Source organism: Gossypium arboreum, chromosome 10, assembly GCF_025698485.1.
Source record: "Gossypium arboreum isolate Shixiya-1 chromosome 10, ASM2569848v2, whole genome shotgun sequence".
NCBI classification, from domain to species: domain Eukaryota; kingdom Viridiplantae; phylum Streptophyta; class Magnoliopsida; order Malvales; family Malvaceae; genus Gossypium; species Gossypium arboreum.
In genome coordinates, this window is record NC_069079.1 from 109129059 (window position 1) to 109150020 (window position 20962).

Below are 20962 nucleotides of genomic sequence, written 5' to 3' on the forward strand. Positions count from 1 at the left end.
GATTTTCGGGTTTTTTCGTGATTCTCGAGTTTTTGGTAAAGTTTTTAAGATTAGGTATTTGGTTGTGAATTTCATAATTGGAGTGTGTAAATAGGCTTATGGAAGGCCCATGCGATGGCCAAAACCTGGTAGAATTTTTGAATTTTGGACCTAAGCAGTTAGGGGCTTTGGATAGGTGGCTTTATTAAAAATTGTGGGTAAAATGTATCACAAAAGAGCCTTTGGTAGAGTGGCTAAGTGACGCCACTAGGGTGCTAAAAAGGTGGCGTGTAAGTGGTTGGGGGAAACCTGGGTTCGATCCCCTGTGATGGCCAAAGTGATGTTATTTTTATGCTTTGAGCATGCAAGAGTTGTAGCCGAATGGAACTCTGTAGGAGAGAGTTTGAACCAGTCAAACGCATGGATTAAGGAGGGATAAGGGGAGAGATTTTAGGGATTTGAGAGGGAGTTAGAGTTAGCCGAATAGAGGCGATTAGAGAAGGGATTTCGGCAGAGGGGTATTAGGTTAGTATTTTCGGCATTAGGCACTTAGGATGTGCCTTTTTCTTCTTTAGGATTAGTCTTTTCTTTTTCTTTCTTCTTCTCTAGCCGAACCTACACCCTTCCATTCATCATTCCTTCCTTTCTTTTCTTTTTCAAAAACCAGCCCACTACTCCCTTCTGTTCATCTACTACTTCTTTTCTTACCTCCACATCTACCGAAAAGCTGCAAAAGCCAAACCTGTGAAGCTTGGTGGTGCCGATTCTTTATTGATTAGCAACCTTCTTTTTCCCTTCACGTTTTGGTGGCCAATCCCTTTATCTTCTAGGCGTTAAATGGTTCGAGGAGGGAGACTGTGGTAAGTGTTCGTACTCTAATTCGATTCAGTAGTAACTGTTGACAAAAGCCGAAACCCTTATAGTTGAGGGTGGTTGCCTATTTGTGATGTAGGCCTTATTGGGTTTTTGCAATTGATTTTTATGGTTTATATAGTGGAGTAGATACGTTGGAGGAGCAGCAAGGCGTGGGGTATCGATTTGGATAAGCTTGGATCATCAGAGTGACTAAATCTAGATCTAGTCATCAATTTTGGCAAAGGTATAAACCCTTGGGCCATTGTGGATGGTGGCCGAATATGTAAGAGATGATAATAGATAGTTTTCGATTTGGTTTAAATGTTATCATGATCTAATCTATAAGCGGTTGATTATAGGAGAAATCGCGTAGGAGATCTCGTCAAGGAATATCGCAAATCAGGTGTGTAACGAACCTTCTTTCGTAGCTTAACTCGATATTCGCTGAAAAGCTGAAATACCGAAATTCAGGCATTTCGAGGACTCTTGAGCATGCGAACGCTCATAGGTTAGTTAGATTTGCTAAGTTCGGTGATTGGGATCGTTGGAACAGGTAAGGGCACGGTTTGGTGCACGATGGTAAGTTGGGCATCGAGGGGCCTAATGGGCTTCCCGGCCTATTTGGGTAAAGTTTGTAAAAAATGAAATCCTATTAAATTGCGTGTTAAGACAGTTAATACCGCTATGAAATATAGGCCAAATGGGCCTAGATGACTAAATCGGCTATATAGAGCCCATTAGGGGTTTTGGGCCCAAAAGGCCCGAATTTGATAAAGTGTGTTAAAATCATTGTTTAAACACTTGGAGTTATTGATAATTGTTAATGAACATGGGAACCCTGATATTTTGGTAAAATTACGAAATTACCCTTATAATATGAAAATGACTATTTTACCCCTAGGGTTTAATTATGAGTTTGATGCATGAGATTTTGATATACATGATTTGATATGATATGCACATGATATGTATGATATGCACATGATGTATTCATTTATGCATGGGTTAGGTTTTATATGAATGGAGGAAGTGCAAAAGGGCTTTGCCCCAGTTTACCGAAAAGGGCTTTGCCCCAGTTTAACAAAAAAGGGCTTTGCCCCAGTTATTAAAAGAGGCTAGGCCTCCAGTTATATGATAAATCAGCTATTCTGCTAGTGGAGAGTTTGGTTGGGTGGGTTGAGTTTTTCCCCACATGGAGAGCTTGGTTGGTACGGTGGAGAGTAGCGGTTGGTGGGTTGAGTAGTCTCCCCAAATGGGCTTGCATATATTCATTAATGTTGCATGTATTATTGAAATGGGCCTATGGGCCATACCGTTTATAGTAAAGGCTTCGGCCCAGTGATATGAGTTGTGAATTATAAAAGGCTTCGGCCCAGTAATGTGAATTATGAAGAGGCTTCGGCCCAGTATATGTTGAGATTGAATTTGGGCTTAGGCCCAACAGGCTAATATTGTTTTGGGCTCTAAAAGGGGCTTGTTGCACGCTGAGTTTCCAAACTCACCCCTTCCTTAACCTTGCAGGTGAGCCTTGATGGGGGGACTTGGAGCCGGAGGGGATTTAAAGTGGCCACGGTGATCGCTTTTGGGCTTTTGAAATAAGCGATTGGTTTTCTTTAGTTTATCTTATTTACTATTTATTTCTCGGTTGTAATAAGGCCATTTTAACTTTATTTTCTTTCTGGGATTATTTTATTTTCAATAACTCTAAATTTTTGCTAATAATAATTAAAATGGGCTAGACTTAGGGCACGTTTTCAAAATGATACTCGTTTTCAAAATAACGTAACAACACGATTAATCAGTTTAACAAAGATATCTACCCAAATGAATTTTCAACTCGGTTATCAAAGTGTGGCAATGGTTGTGGGCATGTCTAGGATTGGATCCAATCGAAGAGCTTGGTACTTAAACAGCCTTCACGGCTCATCTCCTCTGTTTCGGATACCTACCTGGTACACAGCTTCCATTCACTTTGTTAACTTAAGATGGTTATTTTAAAACGCTAAAGCGAAACGTGGGTTTTTAACTTCAATGTTGCATGTCGGATTCGGCCATAACGTCTGGGCCAGGTTTGGGGTGTTACATCAGCTATGGCTCGATCGGAATCCATTTACTAAATGAAAAACAAATTTTAACTGTCATGAATTATCATACTATTGCAGTTTAAATATATGGGATGTATAGCTAGACTCTCACTCGCTACATTAGTCCTAGAATCGGCTAAACCGTAGCTCTGATACCAATAAATGTAACACCCCTAACCTGTGTTTGTTGCTGGATTAGGGTTAAAACGTATTACTGATCAAACACAACATTTATCAAACATTCATTATTGCATATCATTCTTTCACATACATAAAGTGTAACACCCCTAACCTGTATCCGTTGCTAGAATAGGGTTACGAGATATTACCTGATAATACACCACATTAACATACATTTATGAATTCATTAACATAAACCATCCTCAAACATTCACATTGTCCCTTATAAGGCTCTACGAGACCCTAGAACATACTTAAAAGTGGCTCAAGACTAAACTAATAACATTCGTAAACCTTGAGAAACATAGAAAATTTTCCAACATTTCAAAATCACATGCCCGTATGAACAGGCTGTGTGCCTCACACGGCTATTAGACACGCCTATGTCATATACCGTGTGAAAATAGGGCATACATACTGACTTGTACCACACGGCCGGAGACACATCCGTGTGCCACGACCGTAGGAAAAATTAGGGAGATTACTAACTTGGGTCACTCTGCCGACCATACGCCCATGTGCCAGCTCGTGTGCTACACACGGCCAATTGACACCCCTGTGTGTATATGCCGTGTCAAAACTATAGGGCATACTGACTTTAATTCGGAGTGTACCCTAGGGGACACACGGCCATGTAACATGATCGTGTGTCGCACTCGGCTGAGACACACCCCCGTGTCTCTAGTCGTGTGAACAAAAATAGGTCATTTTCAAAGCCAATTTGCCATCCTTTCTCATGCTCACAAATCAACCTAAATGGTACCATTCAACTCCTATATAAGCAACCAAAAACCAGCCAATTTGTAAACATAACATGGCATCTATACACAACTATTTTCGCTACTCAATTCCATAACCAAAACATGCAATTTCAATATGCTCCATAACCAAAACATGCCATTTCAATATGCTAAAATCATCAAATTTGCATAACTTCTAAATGCATTTAATCATCATCTTAACACCAATTTCATGCCATAAAACTTACCCTTTCAACATCCCTTAATCAGGCTATCACAAAAGTATTATTTACATCACATAACTTACTTATCAAACACAACATTTAGGCCAACTTAAATGACCAAATATATACCAAAATTTACAAACCAAATCACATGGCTAAAATCAAATCTCCAAAAACATATCACAAATACACTAGCCTATACATGCCATATACCATATACATACAAGCTTTAAAAGTACCAACAAATTGATCGATAGTGTGGTGATGCTCTTGACGATCCTCGAGTCCAAGCTAGCTTTGACTATCTATAAAACATAGACAAATAACACATAGTAAGCTTCATAGCTTAGTAAGTTCGTAAGTAAAAAACTCAATTTATCAAATAATATAGTTCAACCATTTGCACATTACCAAATCAACATTACATTAACACAAACCTTATTCATGTCTCGAACATGATTAAATACCATTTCATTAAACTTTCTCAATATAGTACTTGAATAGGTTCCGTACATACTCGTATCACCTCGTAGTAACCTCTTTCTCAACCACGGCATTCATTTATCCATTGAACCATTACGGATAGAAGTTGGATACTCAAGAATCACAATCAATAAGTATATATATCATGGCTCGTAACCAAATCAATGTAACTTATCCCGAAGGACCTATACCATGGCCCATATCCAAATCAAGGTAACTCCTCTCAAAATACCTATATCATGGCCCGTAGCTAAATCAAGGTATTATTCATACCCGAAGTGTCGATATCATGGCCTGAAGCCAATGTATTAACTTAATGACATTACAATATCATCATAACTTTACTTAAGGTTTAACCGGGAAGTTTCGCTTGTTGACTTCATCGTCGAACACTTTCGTATAGTCGTATTCTAATAAACCATAAATTACACATATTTTTGTCCCATGCTTGGTACATTTATGGATGATTTCTCCTTAGATTTGGTGAATTCTATGCTCTTAATCCTTTAATTTCATGTTTTATACTTAGGTGAGCATAGGAGAGTAAAAAGAGCGAGAAACGGGATGAAAACAGAGAAAATGGACCCACGTGGGAAATCAACACGGCTTGGACTTTTTCACATGGGCATGTCACACGGTCGTGTCCTTCTGGTAGGATCGAAGCACGACTTACATGGGTAGACTACATGCCCATGCCTATTCAACAGCCTTGACCACGGGCTAGAGTAATCGGACACGGGCGAGTCACACGGGCGTGTCCCTACAGAGCCCAAGTATAGTCCTATTCGGAAAAGGCCAATTTTTAGGGCTCTTAGGCATTCAAAAGCCTATTTAAATACCTGAGGAGGCACTTAAGATGAGAACGGAGAGTAGGAAGCAAGGAATTACTCAAAGAAAGCCGATTGATCCATCTCAAAAGCCGGATTCATCATCAAGACTGAAGATCTCCCTTCAAGTTCCTTTAGGAGTTTTTTGGGTTTTCTTATGTTTTGTTATCTTTATGCTTTTGAGATGTTTTCTTTCATAAGTATGAACTAAACCCCCCAAATACCTAAAGGGAATGAAACCTAAGACGGATCTTATTATTATTATCTGAATTATATGATAAATATTTGACTGGTTCTTAATTATGTGTTCTTAATTCTTGTTTTGATATTTCGGGATATTGATTCAAGTTAAGCTCTTATTCAGAGGAGGAATAGACCCTGTCTAAGAGTAAATTTGTCATACTTAAGTGAAGTTTATTGCACGCCTAGAGATAGGGTGATAAGATTTTACCAGATTAGGGTGAAACCTAATAAAGGAATTCATAGATCAAGTTAATGCAATTCTAGGGTGTTAATTAGAAAGAGATTTCAATTATTCAACCTAGGGTTAAAAGTTATTACTCTCAAGAGAGATAATAATATAACTTAGGGATTTCTGCGGATCAAGTCAAATGAATAAATAACCTGATTCAGAGTCAAATAACTAGTGAAGTCTAGGTGGATTTTTCCTTAAGTATTGTCTTAATCAATCGAATTTTCTCAAAAGTATTTTCCCAAATTTTATTTCTGTGCATTCTTAATTTAGTAATTAGTTTAGATAACCAAACCTCTTAATTTTTATGCTAGATAATAAAAAGGAAGTAAATACTAGTACTCATAGTTCCTTTGGGTTCGACAATCCGGTCTTACTGAACTATACTACTGTTCGATAGGTACACTTGACTTAATTGTGATAATAAGTTAGTCTCAAGAACGATTCATTAATAAATCTTTAAAACCTGTCATGAATATCACGTATCAAGTTTTTGGCGACGTTGTCGGGGAACTAGGATATAAGGAACACTCAATTTTTATTACTTTAGCCATTTTACTTTCATTGCAATTTAAAATTTTTATTTTCTTTTCTAATTCTTTATTTATTTTCTTCTGACAGGTTTTTCTAGTTTATGACCAGAAGAAACCCGTCAGGACCATTACTGTTTGATAGTGAGATCAATCACACAGTTCGCAGAAATTGAAGAGAAATAAGGCGAAGCTTACGATACATAGAGGAAGAGCAAGAGGACGATACTTCAACCACAACCGAGGAGATGGCTGAAAACCAAGAAAATCCACTACCTCCTGCGATTGCTATTAATCAGAATCCTGCTCCACGCACTATGTTGATTATGCTAAACCTTCTTTAACAGGAACTGAATCGAGCATAGTTAGACCAGCTATAGCTGCAAATATTTTTGAACTGAAACCTAACACAATTCAAATAATACAGCAATTTTTTCAGTTTGATGGTTTGCAGGACAAAGATCCCAATGCTCACTTGGCAAACTTTTTCGAACTATGTGATACATTTAAAATTAATGGTTGAATTCCCTTTTTCATTGAGAAACAAAGCTAAACAGTGGTTGAATTCGTTACCACGGGGTCAATCACTACTTGGGAACAAATGACTGAAAAGTTTTTATTAAAATATTTCCACTAGCTAAAATGGCTAAATTACGTAATGATATCTCCTCTTTTGTTCAGATGGATTTAGAAACACTCTACGATGCGTGGGAGAGATACAAGGACCTTTTACGAATATGCCCTCACCATGGATTACCACTCTAGCTACAGGTCCAAACGTTTCACAATGACCTGAACCCTTCGACTCAGCAGATGATTGACGCAGCCGCTGGTGGAACTATCAATAATAAGACACCTGAGGCGGGTTACGAATTTATTGAGGAGATGTCACTGAATAACTATCAGTGGCAAGTTATAAGGACAAAGCTGATGAAAGCAGCCGATATTTTCAAACTCGACGCGGTTACTATTCTATCTAACCAAGTAGAACTCTTAAATAAAAAAATTGTCGGTTTGTGTGGTTCTACTCAGGTACATCCAGTGATGAGGAGCGATTCGATGGAGGAGGAGCATGCACATAATATCAACCCTTTGACCCTAGCATCGAGGAGGAACAAGTCCAATATATGGGTAACAATAACTCTAGACCCCAAAATAACTCGTATAGTAACACTTATAATGTAGGTTGGAGGAACCATCCTAATTTCTCATGGGGCGATCAAGGAAATCAAAGGCCACAACATCCTCCGGGTTTACAACAACCACCTTACCAGCAAAGAAAGAAGCCGAACCTTGAGGAGATGTTAACAAAATTCATCTTGGTGTCAGAAACTCGTTTCTAGAATACCGAGATAGCCCTTAAGAATCAACAAGCATTAATCCAAGGGCTCAAAACTCAGATAGGCCAACTCGCCAAACTGATTTCTGAACGACCACAAGGTGGTTTGCCAAGTAACACTGAATCTAACCCAAGTGAGCAAATCAATGCAATTACCATTCAAGATGCAGAAGGGTTAGTTGCGCCTGAACCAGAACTGACACAAGAAACTGTGGTAAGTAAAGGTAAGGGTGAGGTGGACCACAATGACCAGAAACCTGTAAGTAAAGAATACAAACCTCGTGTGCCATACCCAAACGCGACAAGGAAAGACTGCACAGAAGAACAATTTGGTAAAATTTGGTAAATTCCTTAAATTTTTAAAAAAGTTACATATTAACTTACCGTTTATTGAAGCTCTTTTGCAGATGCCAAACGCAGTCAAATTCTTAAAAGAGCTTTTAAAAAATAAACGAAAGTTGGATGAGGCGTCGCATGTGGAGTTGAATTCAGTTTGCTCAGCCATTCTACAGAATAAGGTACCCAACAAATTGAAAGATCCAGGGAGTTTTATGATTCCTTGTTTAATCGGTAGTTTAGATGTTTATAATGCATTGGCTGACTTAGGGGCAAGCATTAATGTTATGCCTTATAAAATGTTTAAACAGCTAGGTCTTGGGAAACCCAAACAAACTAGGATGAGCATTCAATCGGCTGATAAATCCATTAGATTTCCTAGGGGTATCAATGAAGATGTTCTTGTTATGATCGATAAATTTATATACCCAGTAGACTTTGTTGTTCTAGACATGGAAGAGGATAGTAACACACCTTTAATTTTAGGACAACCCTTTTTAGAGACTGCTAGAACCATTATTGATGTTGGTATAGGTGAATTCACACTTTGTGTGGGAGACGAAACAATCACCCTTCAAGCACGTAATTCTAGTAACACATCGAAAATTGAAGGTGGTTGTATAAATCATTCTACTAGTACAAATCATGTGGTGAAACCCTCTATGCAGGAAACAGTTATGAAGAATGCATATGAGTCGTGTTCAGACAACAACAAAAGACCTATCTATGAAGAACGAAGGCTACAAATCGAAGAGCTAGATGAATGGCAGACACAGAAACTGAGAATACCCGATAAATTGAAATCGAGCTAGGACGAGCTCAATACCTCACCAAATCAACTTAAAGTTGGAGACAAAGTACTACTAGATGCAGCAGATCCTCACATTGCCACTTCTGAATCTAATTAAGAACTTCCCCTTACGATACTCAGTATTTTCCCATATGGTACAATTGACGCAATTCATCCCAAATTTGGCACATTTAAGGTAAACAATACTCGTCTTAAACCTTATGTTGATAAAGTTGATAACATGGATGAGGAGTGTAAACTCCTCTCACCGCCTTGACCATGCAGAAGAGAGGTAAGTCGAGCTTAGACTACAAATAAGCGCTGCTTGGGAGGCAACCCGAGCACTAATAGTGTTAATTTATTTAAATTTTAGTTTTTGACATCTAACATACTAACTGAATCATGGAATGCAGGCTTTCTAAAGACCACACGGCCAGGCACACGGGCGTGCATTAGGCCGTGTGAAAATAGGGCAAGATTTTTTACCCGACATGGAATGCGATAAGTTGCCACGGCCATGCGACATGGCCATGGGCGAAACTGCCAAAACAACACGGGCGTGAGACACGCCCATGCCTTGAAACTGTGGTTAAAACTGAGAATGTAACACGGGCGTACGACATGCCCGTGCCATCCACCCGTGGTAGACATTGTCAAAACGAACACGGGCGTAGACCTATGTACACGAGCATGGGAGAAGTGAACGAAGCAAGACACGGCCATGTGACACGACCGTGTGCACCCACAAGCCCAAGCAACACGGGTGTGGGTCGAATGTAAGATGCGCCCGAAATTAAAAACCGCGAAACACATGGGCAAAAATTAGGGCACACGGGCATGTCCCACGGCCATGTGCCCCAAAATCTATATAACCCCTCACTATTCATCATCTCCCTCCCTAAAAATCCCTAACCCTAGCCGCTGCAACCCCACATGCCCTACCCCCGACCTCCTCATCGTCCAATTCATACGGCGGCTTCATATTTTGACATCTCTGAACGCCTTACACGATTTGAGCAGCACTGTTTTCAGCATTTTGATCACATTGATGCTACACTTCACCAGATTTGTTAGCACCTTCACATCTCATCGCCAACCCCACCTCGCGAGCCATCTAGCGATGAAGATGTTTAAAAACTTTTATTTATTATTTTATGTTTTTACTTTTATTCTGCTTTTAAGACTACTTTTATTTTTATTTAAGCTTATTTTTATTAGGTTTTATAATTATTATTTTACAATTTTTAATTTTGGCTATTTCATTATGAGTAATTATGCTTTTTTATATTCCCTAAAAAATTCCTGATTCGATCACAGCTATAAAGAGCTCCAAAGCTCATCATCGCATAGGAACTAAAAACTCCACCGGGAAAGGTTCTCCACGACTACCATGTCCTGCTCGACCATGACCATAGCTACCACCAGATATAATATTCTTTTGGCGCATGATTTATGGATTAATGAACATCTACCGCCACTAGAGTATCCTCCTCCACTCTCATCATTGCTTTGGCCGATTACTCTCCATCACTCCAATTCAAGGAGTTCATTCATCATTCAGGAAGTTTTACTTCTCTCCCTATCATATGATTATTTTTATCAGTATATCTATCTTTGTACATTGAGGGCAATGTATATCTTAAGTGTGGGGGGGTCTTTTATATCATCACTAGAAATCACTGAATTGTGTCTTATTCTTACGTGAATCACTCATATCACTATTAGAATGAATGTTAATTAATTTATGATTTTTATTGATATGTCTTGAATTAAAACATAGGCATTTATGCATTGATTATTTAAACTTTAAGACATTAGGGAATCAAGCATGATAAGTTAATTTTTGAAGAATTAAAAACTTTTAGGATGTTTCCCTCAGTTTAAGTATTATCTTGAGTTAAAATTCACAAGATTGAACATCAAAAAGCCATAATTTTTGTGAGATCTTGAGCCTTTAGAGCATATTTTACTCCTTTCATGCTCACTTTTATTATGAGTGCGTCAGTATTGATTTGTTATTCTAGAACTTGCTTGATTATGCATGTCAAGACCACACCATTTGATTTGATATGTCAAGATGATAAAGGCACTTAGGTTTAACCCACTCACTCCACAAAAGCCTACCTTCATAATTAACCCTTAGTGAACCCATTTGAGCCTGACAAGCCATTCATTGATTTACCCTCAATATTAACCCATAACCCATTATTGTTGAAATCCCTAATTTGATCCCTATTTTTGTCGAGATTTGATTTAAACTAATTGCTTAGCTATGTTTTTGTAACACCCTGAATTTGGGCCTAGAAGTTTTGGGCCTTGAGCTTTGGAGTGGTTGAAGGCAGCTTATAATATTTTGTTGTGTATGTAAATTTCGCTAATGAAGGCTTGTTTTAGTGGTTAAATATGTTGAGAAGTGTTGGAGAAGTCCTGGGTTTAAACCTGGACTCTAGCAAAAAAAATTTTTGGTTTAAGGTGAATCAAACCACAGGTGTAGTAGGTAGGCCTTAAGAATATTGTTGGAGATATTGTGACACAAAAGCCTTGTGGTCTAGTGGCAAAGTAGCGCCACATAAGAGGGAGGAAGGTTGCGTTATAGAGGTGACAAGGAGGTCCAGGTTCAAACTCATGGCAAGCGAAGAGCATTTATTTTGCTAACAAGGGGTGGCAAGAGTCGGTGTTGAATTTAAACTCGATAATGGAGGATCCCACATCGGTAAGCTAACATAGGAGTGGATGCAAAGCTGGCTTTAAATAGAGAGAACTATGAGGAGAGCAAAGGTACCTTTCTTGGCTGATCCCTTTCGCGTTATGGCGAGCTCGTTTGGGTTGGGCATCGGCTAGAAGTGCTTGGAGCGCGGATTAACTCCAGTCTCCTATCAGGTGTGTATTTATCACTACTCTTGTTGTTGGATTGCTACTTCGGGCTGCGATGGGCCGAAAGGGGCCATGTGGGCCCAATGGGCCCACGGCCCAATTGGATAAGTTGTTTGATTGTGTAGTAAATATTGGATTAGGCTAGGTGAATCGCATATCGTGGCTAAGTTTGGGCTAAAAGGGCCACACGAGCGTGTGGGCCCATTTGGGTAGAGAATGGGCTTTAGAGCCATTAGTATTGTTATCCATGTTTAGAATACTTTAGTTTACTAAAATTACCGAAATACCCTTAGTTTGTAAAAATTTGAAATACCCTCGATTTGTAAAATTATGAAATACCTTCGACTTGTAAAATTACCAAAGTACCCCGATTTACGTAATTATCGTTTTACCCCGATTTACATAATTACCGCTTTTACCTCGATTTACAAAATTACTGTTTTACCTCGATTTCTGTAATTCTGTTTTACCCTCGATTTATAAAATTACCGTTTTACCTCGATTTACTGTAATTCTTGTTTTACCTCGATTTATAAAATTACCGTTTTACCCTTGATTTATAAATTCTTGTTTTACCCTCGATTTACAAAATTACGTAAATACCTCAATTTGTAAAATTACCAAAATACCCCTAGTTTGTAAAATTACCAAAATACCCATGGTTTGAAAAATTACTAAAATACCTCAGTAGGGTAAAATTATTGAAATACCCTTGTGGGGTAAAATTACCATTTTGCCCCTAGGGTGTTAATGACTATTTTGCCCTTGTGGGCAAGTGTTGACTTGGACCGTGTGATATAGACAACTTTGGAGGAGCAATGAGGCTTGGAGTATCGACTTGGATAAGCTTGAATCGTATTATTGGACCTGTGAAGGTAAGCAACTTATGGTCAATAAGGGTTCTTTGGTAGAATAAGGTAGGGTGGATTTTGAGTTTGTTAAGCATAACTTGTATGCTAAAATGGTGATGAATAATTGTAGGACATCGTAAGGGATCTTAGTAGCGATCGTCGCAAAAGCAGTGTGTAAGAACACCCTTTCTTAGTTCAATTAAGAAAGTCAAAATGCCAAATTCGGCATTTCATGGTCATGTGAGTATGCGAATGCTCTCAAGGCATAGAGTAATTGTTAGATCCGCACCGCAAGGTGGTAAGCAAGTTCGTGTGACGTTTTAGCATATTTGGAAAAAGGGCTCGATGGGCCAAAATTGGGCCCAATGGGCTTACGGACCAACATGGGTAAGAGATGGGCAAATTAGCCTGTCAGGTAGATGGTGGAGTCAAATTGCATAAAACCAATAAAAATTACTGAATTAGCTTGTGTAGTAGCATAGATCACGTAATTACCCCTAAAGAGCAAAATTACCGATATACCCCTAGGGTTTTAAATTGGTGAATCGCTTGATTGATTACTATGTATTTTGCATGATATGCATTTATTAATATCTTGCATGGGATTGGGGTATTAATGGAGGAAATCTTGAAAGTGGTTTATCCACGATTGGAGGCTTTGCCTCAATCGATCGAATTTGAGTGCGTTCTTTGCAAGCTGTGGTGTGTGGTGGGTGGGTTGAGATATTCCCACATGGTGTGTAGGGTTGGTGCAGGCGGTGTAGCGGTTGGTGGGTTGAGTAGTCTCCCGGATGGGCTTGCATTCATTATTCTTGTTGTTACTCATGCATCGAATCGGGCCTATGGGCCATCTTGTTATGTAAAAGGGCTAAGGCCTTGCTACTATATTCGAAAAGGGCTTGACCTCTGTGTAATCGTTATCTGAATAGGGCTTAGGCCCAATGGGCTCGAAATGAATTGGGCTTTGGATGGGTTTCAGATACACCGAGTTTTCCCAAACTCACCCCTTCCTCTTCCATCCTTGCAGTGAGCCCTAGAATTGGTGGACTTGGAGTGGGCGGGATTCAGAGTGGCCATGAAGATTGATTGACGATTTTAAATAAGTTTAGCCTTCAATTTGGATTATTTTATTTTTATTATGCTTAAGGTTGTAATAAGGTGCTCTTTTAATTACTTTTATTTTGGGGATTACTAAACGGCTAGCACTAGGGTTCATTTTATAAAAACTACTTGTTTTAAAAGATCACGATGACGCATAAAGTTTCATAAAATAAATGTTTTCCCAAGAAAAATAAATATCTTTAAGCAAACATTTTGCAACCTTAATCATTTTCTTAAGATGGTCATAATCAAACGGTTTTTCTCAAAATTATACGAGATGTTAGAGTGTGGCAATGGCGGTGTGCATGTCTAGGATTGGATCCAAGAGAGCTTGGTACTTAGCGGTCGACGGACTCACCTCCTCTTTTCCCGGTTTCCTACCGGTGCTGACTTCCATTCACTTTAACCTTCTTTTAAAAGTATCTTTTACAACACCAACTCAGCTTTTCCAAACTAAGTGTTTTGAACGCACCAATGTGGCGCATTAGATCCGGTCATAACATCCAGGCCGGGTTTAGGGTGTTACAGTTTTGCTGTTCTATGTTTTTTATTTGTTCTTAAAAAAAATATGTACTTCAACACATATTAGTTGTAATTCGTCGTTTTTGAGCTTAAGTGTCAATTCCATATTCTGAGAAGAAGCTCACTTGTATTCAACTGATGACTAGTCATTTTTCTTGCTAGGTAATTTTTCAATTCAATCTCGATTCTAATTTTTTCTTTCAGCTTGTGACCACACCCCCTAACCAAAGCCACGTTACAACCCTCTAAAAAGAGCTTTTTTGATTGATGTATCAGCTCAATTTATAGTAGTGGAGATTTGATTTTCAAGCAAGCCTATGGTAATAACTTTTCATATTGACTAATGAGTGCCTTTATTGATGTTCTTAAACACCTTAAGTGATTTGAGTGAATCTTTAGTGAGGATGTTAAACTCTGCGATATTTTGATCAAAGATAATCACTTAGATAAGGGGAGACACATATGTTTTCATGATAAATTGCTCAACTTGGAATGTTTGAAACTCTGATTACTTTTAGTTGAATTTTCAATGTATGAATACTTATGGATTATTTTGAGATATTATTGATAAGGAGATGGATCATATTCACAATTCAAACATTATACGCAATCTCATAAAAACATTTTATGCAATATCAAAGCATATAATATTCATTTATAATGAAATTAACACCTACAAACTTACGTCGGTCGTAGATACAACGAAACTAGCCGATTAATCGAGTACTTTGCTCTTGCCTCGATCTAAGTTCGAGTTCCCCTTTTCTTGATATATATGTATTCAAAATTAACTCATTTAATCATCTATTCATTCAATTTCATCCAAAAATATACATTTGGACATTTTTGTACTTTAGCCCCTAAATCTTTACATCTATTCAATTTAGTCCCTATTTCATAAATACACGAAATTCACAAAATTCAATTCAACTCATGCTTGGCCGAATTACCATAGTAACCTTAGAAATCGATATTTTTCATTTATTTCACATTTTAACCCCTCAATTTACACTTTTCACAAATTAATCCTATTTAGGCATTCTTATCAAAAATCACTTAACAAAATATTAATATATATCGTCAAGCTTTCAATATTCATCAAAAATCATTAAAAATCTCAAGCATTCATCAATGGAAACTCACAAAGTCCTCAACAAATTTAGAAATTAGGGTACGGGCTAGCTAGTACTCAAAGCAACGATCACAAAAACATAAAAATCATCAAAAACTGAGCTAAAACCGTACCTTAATCAAGTTTGTAAGTGTCGAATTATGGAAAGAAATATGAACACTATTTTCTATTTTTTATTATTTAACTTACGTTATTTAACATTTTACAAATTTAACCTTAATTAAAACCATTATAAAACACATAATTCAAGGCCATTTATGTCCATCACCACTATCAATGGTCTAATTACAACATAAGGACCTCTCATTTAATAGTCCATGGCAATTAAGCACTTTTAACTTATAGAATGCAAGTTTTGCATTTTCTACGACTAAGTCATTTTTCTTAAATTGAGCCATTAAACGATAAAATTAGCTCACGAAATTTTCACAAATATAAATTAACATCCTGTAAACACCAAAAATAATATTGAAATAATTTTACGACCTCAGAATTGTGGTTTCGAAATCACTATTCTGATTTGGCTAAAATGGTCTGTTACAAATCTCCCTCTTTAGGGATTTTTGACCCCGAAAATCTTACCAGTGAATAGGTTTGAATATTGCTTTCTCATAGCATCTTCGGGTTCCCACATAGCTTCTTCAACCCCGCGTTGATGCCATAATACCTTTACTAACACTATTCTTTTATTTCTCAGCTCTTTGATCTCACGAGCTAGAGCTCGGATCGATTCTTCACTGTACGATAAATCTGGTTGAATTTCAACTTTTGTTGGGGAAATAACATGTGAAGGATCGGACCGATATTGTCAAAGCATCGATACATGAAACACATTATGAATCTTTTCTAACTCAAACGGCAATGCTAGCTGATAAGCCACTGGTCCAACTCGCTCAATAACCTCATACAGTCCGATGAATCTCGGACTTAACTTTCCTTTACGACCAAATTGAAGTATTTTCTTTCACAGAGATGCTTTCAAGAACACTTTATCCCTAATCTGAAATTCAATATCTTTCTGTTTCAAGTCTACGTAAGATTTCCGTCGATCTGATGCTACTTTCAAACTATCACGAATTACTCACATTTTCTTCTATTTCTCTAACCAGATCAACCCCGTGAATCTTATTCTCGATAAGTTCAGTCCAGTACAATAGTGTTCGACACTTTCGACCGTATAAAGCTTCGTAAGGTGCCATTTTAATACTCAATTGAAAACTATAGTTATAAGCAAATTCTATCAATGACAGATATTTTTCCCACGTATCTTCAAACTTAAGAATACAACATCTCAACATATCCTCAAGTATCTGAATAACTCGCTCAGATTGACCATCCGTCTACTGGTGAAATGCGGTTCTAAAATGTAGCTTTGTACCCAGTGCATATTGCAATTTCTTCCAAAACCTCGATGTAAACCTCAGATCTCTATCCGAAACAATAGAAATAGGTACTCTATGTAATCTCACAACCTCGAAGATGTACAACTTAGCAAGCTTGTCAAGCGAATAATCTGTAGGCACCGGAATAAAATGAGATGATTTCACCAACCTATCGACAACAACCTAGATTGCATATTTCTTACCTGGAGATAGGGGCAAACCTGAAACAAAATCCATAGTCACTCTATCCCATTTCCACTCGAGAATCATAATCGGATGTAATAAACCAGACGACACTTGATGCTCAGCTTGAACTTGCTGACAAATTAAACATTTAGAAATGAATTCTGAAATGTCACACTTCACACCATGCCACCAATAAAGTTGTTTCAAATCATTATACATTTTCATGCTTCTCGGATGAACAGATAAACAACTACTATGTGCTTCATAAAAAATCATCTAAATCAACTCTGAATTTCTCGGAACACATATTCGACCCTTGAATCTTAAACAATTATCAACAACAATTTGAAATTTTGAATCAGGGTTCAAATCACATTGAGCTCGTTTTGCTATCATTTCATTATCAACTTTCTGAGCTTCACAAATCTATAGTACAAACAACGATCTCACTTTCAACTCAGATACAATTGAGCCGTCATCAGATAGAGCTAATTGAGTATTCATTGCATGTAGAGTAAACAAAGATTTTCGGCTGAAAGCATCAGCAACAACATTTGCTTTTCTCAGATGATAATCAATCACTAATTCATAATCTTTTAGCAATTCTAGCCATCTCCACTGTTGCAATTTCAAATCTTTCTGAGTCATCAGATATTTTAAACTCTTGTGATCTAAATAAACATGGCATTTCTCACCGAACAGATAATGGCGCCAAATCTTCATGCAAACACAATGGCTGCTAACCCTAAATAGTGCATCGGGTAATTCTTTTCATGCAGCTGTAACTATCTCAAGGCATAAGCTATGACTTTGCCTTCCTACATTAAAACGCAACCCAAGCTATTCAACGATGCATCACAATAAATCACAAATTCTTTACTCGATTCTGGCTATACTAACACTGGAGCTTCAGTCAAAAGAATTTGCAGCTGATCAAAACTTTTCTGACATTTCTTAGACCATTCAAACTTTACATCTTTCTGAAGCAATCTCGTCAACGGAGTCGCTATCATAGAAAAGCCTTCTACAAACCGTCTATAGTAACCAGCTAGTCCTAGAAAACTACAAACTTCAGAAGAATTACTTTCTATGTCGTCCGCCATAGTTCGATCAGGATCCATTACTATATGAAAACACAATTTAAAAAGGTCAAGAGTCGTCAGACTATCAAAATTTATTTATAGCGTGTATAGCTAGACTCACACACATGCTACGTTAGTCTGAGAACCGACTAAACCGTAGCTCTGTGATAAACCGTAAATTATACATATTTTTACCCCATGTTTAATGCATTTAATGGGTGATTTCCCATTAGAATTGGTGAATTCGATACTCCTAATGCTTTAATTTCAAGTTTTATACTTAGGAGAGCATAGGAAAGCGAAAGGGACGAGAAACGGGCCAAAAATGGAGAAAATAGGCCAAAGTATGAAATCAACATAGCTTGGACCTCCTCACACGGGCAGACCACACGGCCGTGTCAATTTGGCATGCTCGAACACGGCCTAAAGTAATCAAACACGGGTGTGTCCCTGCCCAGCCCAAGTTGAGTCCAATTCGAAAAAGGCTAATTTTGAGGGCTGTTAGGCATTCCAAAGCCTATATATACACCCTAAAGGAGAAAGAAAGAGGAGACAGAGAATAAGGAGTAAGGAACTACTCCAAGGAAGCCAATTGATCCATCTCAGAAGCCGATTCATCATCAAGACTGAAGATCTCTCCTCAATTCCCCTTCAGAAGTTTTGGGTTTTCTTTATGTTCTGTATTCTTTATTCTTCTGAGATGTTTTCTTATTTAGTTAAAAACTAAATCCCCTGAATACCTAAGGGTAATGAAACCTAAGACGAATCTTGTTATTATTTTCTAAATCGTATGATAAATATTTAACTTGTTCTTAATTATGTGTTCTTAATTCTGTTTTGATATCCCAGGATACTGATTCAAGATAAGCTCTTATTCAGAGGAGGAATAGACCTTGTCTAAGAGTACTTTCGTCATAATTAAGCGGAGTTGATTGCGCACCTAGAAATAGGGTGACATGATTTTGCCGGATTAGGGTGAAACCTAATAAGGGGATCCATAGATCGAGTTAATGCAACCCTAGAATGTTAATTAGAGAAAAGTCTTGGTTATTCAATCTAGGGATTAGACATTATTAGTCTTGAATAGGGATAATAACATAACTTAGGGATCTCTACGGAATAAGTTGAATGAATAAATCGTCCGATTTGAAACCAGAATAACAAGTAAAGTCTAGGTGGATTTTTCCTTAGGTATTGTCTTAGGTCAATCGATTTTCCCAAAAAGCAATTCCCCAATTCTTTTCTTAGTGCGTTCTTAGTTTAGATAATTAATTAATTAAAAACCCCTTTATTCTTAGGCTAGATAATAAAAAGATAGTCATTACTAGTACTTTTAGTTCCTTTGGGTTTGACAATCCAGTCTTGCTAAAACTATACTACTGTTCGATAGGTACACTTTCCTACATCGCGATAATAGTTAGTTCAAGAACGAGTAATTATAAATATTTAAAACCTATCACGAAACCTCACGATCAAGTTTTTGGCGCCGTTGTTGGGGAACTGAAATATTAGGAATGCCCAATTTTTATTACTTTAGCCATTTATTTTTCTTGCAATTTAATTTTAGTTTATTATTATTATTTACTAATTTACTTTTTCTTTCTCTTGGCAGGTTTTTATAGTTTATGGCTAGAAGAAACCGGTCAGGACCATTACTTTTTGACGAAGAAATCGATCATACAGTTCACAAAAATCAAAGAGAGATAAGGTGAAGCTTACGATACACAGAGAACGAGCAAGAAGACAACACTCAACCCCCAATCGAAGAGATGGCTGAAAACCAAGACAATCAGCTACCTCCTACAATTGTGGCTAATCAAAATCCTGCTCCACGTACTATGTATGATTATGCTAAACCTTCTTTAACTGGAACCAAATCTAGCATAGTTAGACCTGCTGTAGCTACAAATACTTTTGAACTGAAACCTAACACTATTCATATGATACAGCAATTTATTCAGTTTGATGGTTTGCAGGATGAAGATCCCAACGCTCACTTAGCAAACTTTCTGGAATTTTTCGATACAATGAAAATCAATGGCATTTCTGATGATGCCATACATCTTCGGTTGTTTCCTTTTTCATTGAGGAACAAAGCTAAATAGTGGTTGAACTCGTTACCACGAGGGTCAATTACTACTTGGGAACAAATGCCCGAAAGTTTTTTACTAAAATACTTTCCGTCGGCTAAAATGGCTAAGTTACGTAATGATATCTCTTCTTTGGTGCAGATGGATTTAGAAACACTCTAGATACATGGGAGAGATACAAGGACTTACTGAGAAGGTGCCCTCACCATGGGTTACCGCTTTGGCTCCAAGTACAAACATTCCACAATGGTTGAATCCTTCGACTTGGAAAATGGTTGACGCAGCTGCTGGTGGCACCATCAACAATAAAACATCGGAAGATGCCTATGAATTTATAGAGGAGATGTCACTGAATAACTATCAGTGGCAAGTCATGAGAACAAAGCCAACAAAAACAATCAGCGTTTATAACGTCGATTCGGTCACTATGCTCTCTAATCAGGTAGAACTTCTCAATAAAAAGATTGATGGTTTACTTGGTTCTACGCAGGTACATCCAGTAATGAGGTGTGACTCAAGTGGAGGAGGTGTGCATACAGAATATCAATCCTTTAATCCTGCAACCGAAGAGGAACAAGTCAACTATATGGGTAATAATAACTTTAGGGCTCAAAATAACCCATACAGTAATACGTATAATGCAGGTTGAGGAACCACCCAAACTTCTCCTGGGGTGGTCAAGGAAATAAAAGACCACAACATCCTCCGGGTTTTCAGCAACCACCCTACCAACAAGACAAGAAGCTGAACCTTGAAGAGATGCTCTCAAAGTCTACATCGGTGTTAGAAACCCGTTTTCAGAACACTGAGATAGCACTCAAAAATCAACAAGCGTCGATCCAAGGGCTCGAAACTCAGATAGGCCAGCTATCCAAATTAATTTTAGAAAGACCACTAGAAAGC

At 37.8% G+C, this 20962-nt stretch overlaps 2 non-coding genes across 2 annotated transcripts; both read right to left on the bottom strand.

The window, feature by feature from the left end:
• Positions 1-7023: 7023 nt before the first annotated feature.
• Positions 7024-7129, bottom strand: LOC128283289 (small nucleolar RNA R71). Its single transcript, XR_008273631.1, has one exon. It is a non-coding gene; the product is annotated as a small nucleolar RNA R71 (small nucleolar RNA).
• A 13038-nt stretch (positions 7130-20167) lies between these two features.
• On the bottom strand, positions 20168-20273 carry LOC128282799 (small nucleolar RNA R71). Its single transcript, XR_008273152.1, has one exon. It is a non-coding gene; the product is annotated as a small nucleolar RNA R71 (small nucleolar RNA).
• Positions 20274-20962: the final 689 nt, after the last annotated feature.